Source organism: Populus trichocarpa, chromosome 10, assembly GCF_000002775.5.
Source record: "Populus trichocarpa isolate Nisqually-1 chromosome 10, P.trichocarpa_v4.1, whole genome shotgun sequence".
NCBI classification, from domain to species: domain Eukaryota; kingdom Viridiplantae; phylum Streptophyta; class Magnoliopsida; order Malpighiales; family Salicaceae; genus Populus; species Populus trichocarpa.
This window is the reverse complement of record NC_037294.2, coordinates 15,817,453-15,824,222: the sequence shown is the minus strand read 5'-3', so window position 1 is coordinate 15,824,222 and position 6,770 is coordinate 15,817,453. Positions and strand designations below refer to the sequence as shown.

Sequence of the window (6,770 nt, the reverse complement as noted above, 5' to 3'; positions counted from 1 at the left end):
CAGGAGCCATGCTGAAGATGCACGGCATTTTGGTGGCATCCTGCTCATGCGGCATCGGTAATAAAGTTGGCTTGGGTTGGGTTCGGTACTGTGTTTTACCATGCTTTTAAACCACGATGTTTTTTTAGGACCAAAAAGAGTTTCAATTCAAAATATATTCAAATTCAAACTCAGTATCAATCATAAATGATGAAGCCCAAATTAAACAGCTCTAAATCTTTTTATTCATTCTATGTGTGTGTGTGAAAGGATAGACAGTAATGTATCTGTTACACATAAAACAGCCATTAGTATTTGTTGGTGGTTAATATTGTGAAATTACAGGCTAAGAATATATTTTTCCTAATATTTTTATAAATTACAATTTACATCCACATCAAACAAAGTATATTATTGAAGATGTAAACTGTTATTAAATATATAAATGACACAATTAAAAAAAATATAATTTATAAAAACACAAAGAAAAAGTGAAATTTAGATCTATCAAATCACATGAGAGTTTTTGTAATTATCCCAATTAATAATAAAAAGGTCTTCAACATCAGTTGTTTATGTTCTAAGATTGGGTTACCTAACGTACTTTTTTCATGGGAGTTTAGCTATCAACAATCCAAGTTATGGTAGTTAAGAAACACCATCAGTGATTTAACTGCAGTCGGAAAAAAAATGCATGAATATATTAAGCAATATAATATACAAAATTGAAAAGGAATAGGACCATCTATTGTTTAATGCTTTAGTTTCAGAGATCAAAACCAGGTCAGCCCATTTTGACGATCGATATATACAATGAAAATACCCTTGCTCGACGACTGAACCAGATGCCAGCACGAGACGCCTGTGGATGGAAGGGACACATCAAATGATTGTCACCAAGGCTCCCTCCAATAACTTGAACTTTCCTTTCGATTATACTTGACCATTGCTTTAAGTACAATTTGCTCTATAAAAAAACAATTATTCTTGTTCCGCAAGCTTAAATATATTATAGGAGGATTACACTAAATCTTTGCCTTTGAGTACAGCTGGCTAAAAAGGCTTCACTATCATTTATAAACTAATAAAACCTTGACTGATGACACCAAATGACCCCCACTTCCCAGCCTAGCCCAACCCTCGAAAGGGGCACTTCCCCTCCATGATCTTGGATCAAGGAACAACAGGATGCACAGCATGAAATTGCCGATCGAGGTTGAAAAAGAAGAAGAATTTAAGATCGCCACTCAAGGCAAAAGCCGCAAAATCTGTGCAAATCCACTTGCAACTGGCGAGCTTCAGACCCCTCCATTTAACCTATGATATAACTGTCAAATTGGATGCTTTATTGTCTCCTCGTATAGACTACAAGAGAAAAGGGCCTCGAGAATTATAAGAGGTGTCTTTATCTGAGATTCTTTCTAATCCAGCTCTCGATAAGTCCTAATTACTTCTGTTAAAAGAGTCTACGGGGTCTTGTTATGCTGTCCTTTTAACGTAATAAAGAAGTATCTTGGGTGGATAGAGAAATATCTTGTTAACAAGAAGAATACAATTAGCTGATAATGCAGCAATTAAGCTTTCAAGACTTGTGATTGTGCCCTTGACAGCCTCCCTTGATGTTGTCTTAGCTCAATGCTGCCCACAATAAATCATAATAATTACTTCTATATGTTATTCTCACCTTCCAATTTGTAATATCATATCATTTTCGGACTTGACAAGTTTGACTGACTTTACTTCTATTTTGTTCTCTTCGTCAGGAGTTATTCAACTACCAGTAAGATTTCTTCGCAACAAATTATATCCCAAGACTTTCTGATCCTCAGGCCATTCATTGGCTCCTAGTATTGCAGATGGCATTAGTGACTAGTTGTTTGAACATGCTATCTTATTTGTCTTATCTGAACTCACAAAGGCCCCTCCATTCCCCCCCACATTCTCTATATGTGAGAAAACTTTACTAGTAGCCAGAAGACCATATATATATATGATAGTCACCGGTGACACGTTGCTATCATCCTTTGTACTGTCCATATACCAGTCAACCTCACAAGCAAAAATAGTAAGTCACCGGTCAAGTTAATTTTTAACATAAAAAAATACGATATTATAAATGTGTTTTCATGTTTCATGTTTTTAATTAAAAAATGAAAAATAATGTTAACTTTTAATAAAATAAATTAAAAAATATATGGGAATAGATAAATCAAAAAATAATTGTTAATGTTAACTAAATACTAAATCAGGAAACTAATCTTTCTGGTAAGAGAAAATATATATACCAAAACACCTTCTAATTGAAATTTTTTAAAAAAAAATCAAGGACCTAGCCTCTTTTTTTTTTCCTTTTTTTTGCATGAGTAAAAGTCAACACTATCTTAATTGAACTCTCTCATTGCAAAGATAAATCCATTGATACCAAGTTCAGTTTTCTTGGTGGCCAAAATATGGTTACCTACTAATTTTCTCTCCATCAATATTTTTAGACAACTCTCTCCCATGTGAAAAAATAAAGTTTGAGAGTGAATTGTAAATTGCTAAAATAACATAGACTAAATAATATATAAATCAAGACTTTAAACACTAAATGAAAGTTTCCCACGCCAAAATGAAAATAGGATCGATTTTTTTTATAAAAAAAATTAATTCTTATTCTTTTTATTTTTTAACTATAACGTGAAATTTATTTTGTGAAATCAATATTTAATTTATTGTCAAAATATTCCTGGTGTATGGGAGAGCATGCAAAACAAAAGAAATCTTAAAATATAAAACCGTTCTAATATAAAATATATAATCGCAAAGAAAAAAAATTGCATGTCCAAAATGTATCCAGGTGGACACGACATCACTCTACTTTTGTCCAAGACTCCAAATCTTTTAGTTTTTCTACGACATCACTGTACTTTTGTCCAAGTCTTTTAGTTTTTCTTACAGTATAATTATGATGATAATACTTGATTGGATTTATTGTACTCTCATATTAACCCGACATAAATTGGTTAGGCTATTCAGATCTGGTGAAGTCTAAAATAACAGCAACGGCAAGATCCATTCACTAGAGTTGAATAAAGTATTAGAAACGGATCCACTAGATTAAAATTTAATGATAGAATGCTTGTAGACAATTGCCGATATTAGGATTGTGGTAACCTCCGACCAATAGAAATCTACGAGTCATTAAAGATGAATCCTTCCTTCCCCTGAGTAATTTCACCATCAACCCTTGATTGAAAATCACATACTACCAAATCGGATTGTATGATGGATGATGAGTAGATGATAAAAGCACATTCACTCAACAAAATCAGGTGGTAGATATTACACAGTCTAGCTGGAAACTGTTCTAGAGGATAGAATATGATCATGGATTTGGCAAAATTTTGCACCAAGAGTATTAAAAATTATAGAAGGATCACAGAATCTGTAATTATATGATTTCTATGCATTTAAATGCTTCCATCCAGTGATGCACTTAATATAGAAGTTAATTGTAATAATTTTTTTAGGGTGGATACAACATAAGAAATGCATTCTCCTTTGGCATCCTAAATGAAATCCTTCATGGAAAATACCCAACATAAGTCGTGCCAATTGATGGCTAGGTGGGGAAAACGTGTCTTTGAAAGCAGGCTTCCCCAAATTATCACCAGACGGAAAGCATCATGTGGCTGTCAAGCTCAGGGCGGTGAGATGGGTTGTCAAGCCATGTCAAAGGGGAACCAGAAATCTCACTTTTGATTTGTGCTTCTCTAATGAAGTGATAAATGAGCAGTAGCGCTCTATTTTAGTGTGGACTCGCTACCTAATGACGCTGATTTTCAACATTTTCGAACTATGGGCTATCAACTAGGCCCGAGCAAGTCAAAATAACGTTGCCATTGGCTTGCTATTTATCAAACTAGATCACGGGGGAAAAAAATCCATGCATCTCAATTGATGTGGTAGAAGTAAAACGAGAGCATGCCATTGCCAGTAGACTATCTAGAAGGAACTGATATAATGAATTTTCAAATCCAGTTTGAGGGGGGTTGCTCAAAACACCAGACCGAAATGAACTATTTCTCGGAAATGAAGTGATGAATCGAAGGGCTAGGATTACCCGCTGAGGAAACTACAGAGGATGATCTGTAGCAAGATCCCAAGAAAATGAAAGACACGGGGCTCGACATCAGTAGCCCACTTATACTGACTGCATCTCAGCGAACGGAGTTCTAACAGCAGTATTAAGCAAATTTTGTATTTACAGAAACACTCTCCCTGGCATAAAAGAATGCAGTGGATGCTCCAGAATTGTACAAGCGATAAGTTTGTAAGGGAAATGAGAAAGAGGCAGCTCTTCCAGTAGTTGTGAACAGGGTTTTTCTCAAAGTCTAAATGCTTTCTTTTCATGTCAAGAAATTGGTAGAGATGTTACTCGGGACTATAAACACTACCATTTTAAGAAAATAGCCATTCATTGACCAAAAAAGTACGTAGAGGAATTTATACTTGCAAAGAAAAGAAAAAAAACATCTTATCACCAATTTGAAACCTAATTTATATCATAGTTAAAGCCTTGAGAGAATGAATCAACAGGCCAAAGTTTTGAAAAAAACAGATAGAGCAAACCATATTACCTGGACAAGAGCATTTATAATGACAAGGGGGTCAAATTTTGAGCAGTAACTCGCCTCAATTTACCATATACAGCGGGTGAGAACTGCACAGCAATGAGATTTACGTATCATTTCACATATTGCTTTCCCTAGATAAGAAATAAGTGCATGATCTGAAACTCAAAGTGATATGAGCACAACCCCCACACACACAAACTCTCAAGAAATGCATGAATGATGCAGAGCAAGCATTATATGGGATACAACAGGAAAAATGGGCATGGAAATTACTAGTTCAGGTAGCCATTAGATGTAGAGTGTGTTCAACTAGCTTGATCCTGCTCTATAACTACTATAAGGTCAATCAAAAAATCGCAATGGCATATCATAAATGAAAACCTGTGAAACATAAAAAACACAACACACCATTTCATAGAAACAAGGCCAATCGCCAAGTCTTTATCTTCAGTTAAAGTGTAATGTTCATCCCTGACAACCTTAATTAATGCACCCATAAGCTTCTTTGATTGAACATCTGCTTTCAAAACTACAATTCGATCTTCTTTGAGAAGAATCACCACGATATTTGCCTCCAGTCTCTCCACTTGACCGATCTTTGAGATGCTTGCTTTGTTAAGACCACAGCAATCCGTAGAAACACTGGCTGACTCATCAGTGATGGTGCTGATCTTTGAAGTAGGAATACTATCAGAGACAGAGGAAGTTTCTGTAGGAGCTGAAACAACTGGATTTAAAGCTAAAATAGAGATCTGAAACCAAGGAAAACAAATTTAGCCAAATAAACCAAGCACAAAAACATAAACAATATAGCTAAATAACAAGCCATAAACAAGACTAAGTTCTTAACACGCCTAGCAAACACATAAATAGCATGATAGATTTGTGAATCACTGCCATTTTTTCTCAAACAAAAACAAAAATACCAAACATGGAATGGAATGTTAAAGGACTTTTATACGGATTATTTAACAGAAAATCAATGCATATTAGAAAAATATTAATCACTCTATAATTATGATCGAGTATGCGTAAGAGAAAAGCTGAAGCAAAACTGAAATGCACGATTAGAATGGTCCCAAACAAGCAATGGAAAAATCAGAACCACGCTCATGGTTAGGGGAAAAAAAAGAAGATATCATTCTATTATTAGAAAACAGAAACACAATTAGAAAATGTACAATTGGATGAAAACAGAAACCCTTCCACAATTAGGATCAAGTCCACAAAAGTGAAGAAATTAAGGGCACGAAAATGACAAAAACACACAAATCTAATTCCTATATTATTAAAATTTGCCGTTCTAAAAATTATCTAAAAAAACATAAATATAGACAAAAAAAAAAAGCTCAAATAACAAATAAAAAATAAAAAATAATTGAAAATTAACATTCTGAAATTAAAATCAGCTTTACATCAGAGAAAAAAGTGAAAATACACGATTTGAAAGAAACGAGGAGAAACTTACTGTTGCTGTTTGGCAACAATGATTAGCATCAGAAATCTCTGAGACTGGAGATAGATCATAGGATTCCTTGTTAATTTTCGGGGAAACGTATTGAGTTGTCGACCTAAACTCACCGTCGAAGCTTTTCTTTGGATTCTACACAAGTCACAGGGCCAGTTAGAGATTATCAACACGAGTTTTGTATTTCAAACGAAAATATCACGGAGAGAGAAAATTCATATTTAAAGAAATTGAATTTATAAATTATTTTTTTTGTTTGGAATATATTTTAAAATTATAAGATTCATTTTACTTAATTTAATGAAAATACATTTAGTCAACTTATGCTTCTCTTCGCAAACTTTATTTCAAAAACACACAAGATACATACGGAAAGATTAAGAGTGGATTTATTTTGGTGTTTTAAAATTGTTTTTAAAAGAAATAAAAAAATTATTTTTTAGTTTTAAATTATTATTTTATGTATTTTTATATTGTTTTGATATATTGATGTTAAAAATAAATTAAAAAATATTATTTTATTATATTTTTTTAAAAAATAACATTTTTAAAAAGAACTCTTAAAAAAAAAAAAAAAGCCTAAGTTTTAAATGGCTATTGAGCTGGTGTGTCCTAATCTTGGTGAAGCTTCTATGGAAGAATGGAGAAGGTGGTGGAACCTGAAAGTCCCCCTGAAAATAAGGCATTTTTGGTGGCGGGCCCGC

The 6,770-nt window shown here is 33.6% G+C and overlaps 1 long non-coding RNA gene across 3 annotated transcripts; it reads right to left on the bottom strand.

Annotated features, from left to right (window-relative positions):
- Positions 1-539: 539 nt before the first annotated feature.
- Positions 540-6,430, bottom strand: LOC112328882 (uncharacterized). Of its 3 annotated transcripts, XR_002984119.2 has the most exons (4): positions 6,067-6,421; positions 5,007-5,350; positions 4,602-4,684; positions 540-652 (listed from the first exon to the last, which is right to left on the bottom strand). It is a non-coding gene; the product is annotated as an uncharacterized LOC112328882 (long non-coding RNA). The 3 variants fall into 3 exon arrangements; XR_008060430.1 differs by lacking the exon at positions 540-652 and having other exon boundaries at positions 4,442-4,684; positions 4,872-5,350; positions 6,067-6,430; XR_002984118.2 differs by lacking the exon at positions 540-652 and having other exon boundaries at positions 4,442-4,684; positions 6,067-6,408.
- Between the last annotated feature and the right edge of the window lie 340 nt (positions 6,431-6,770).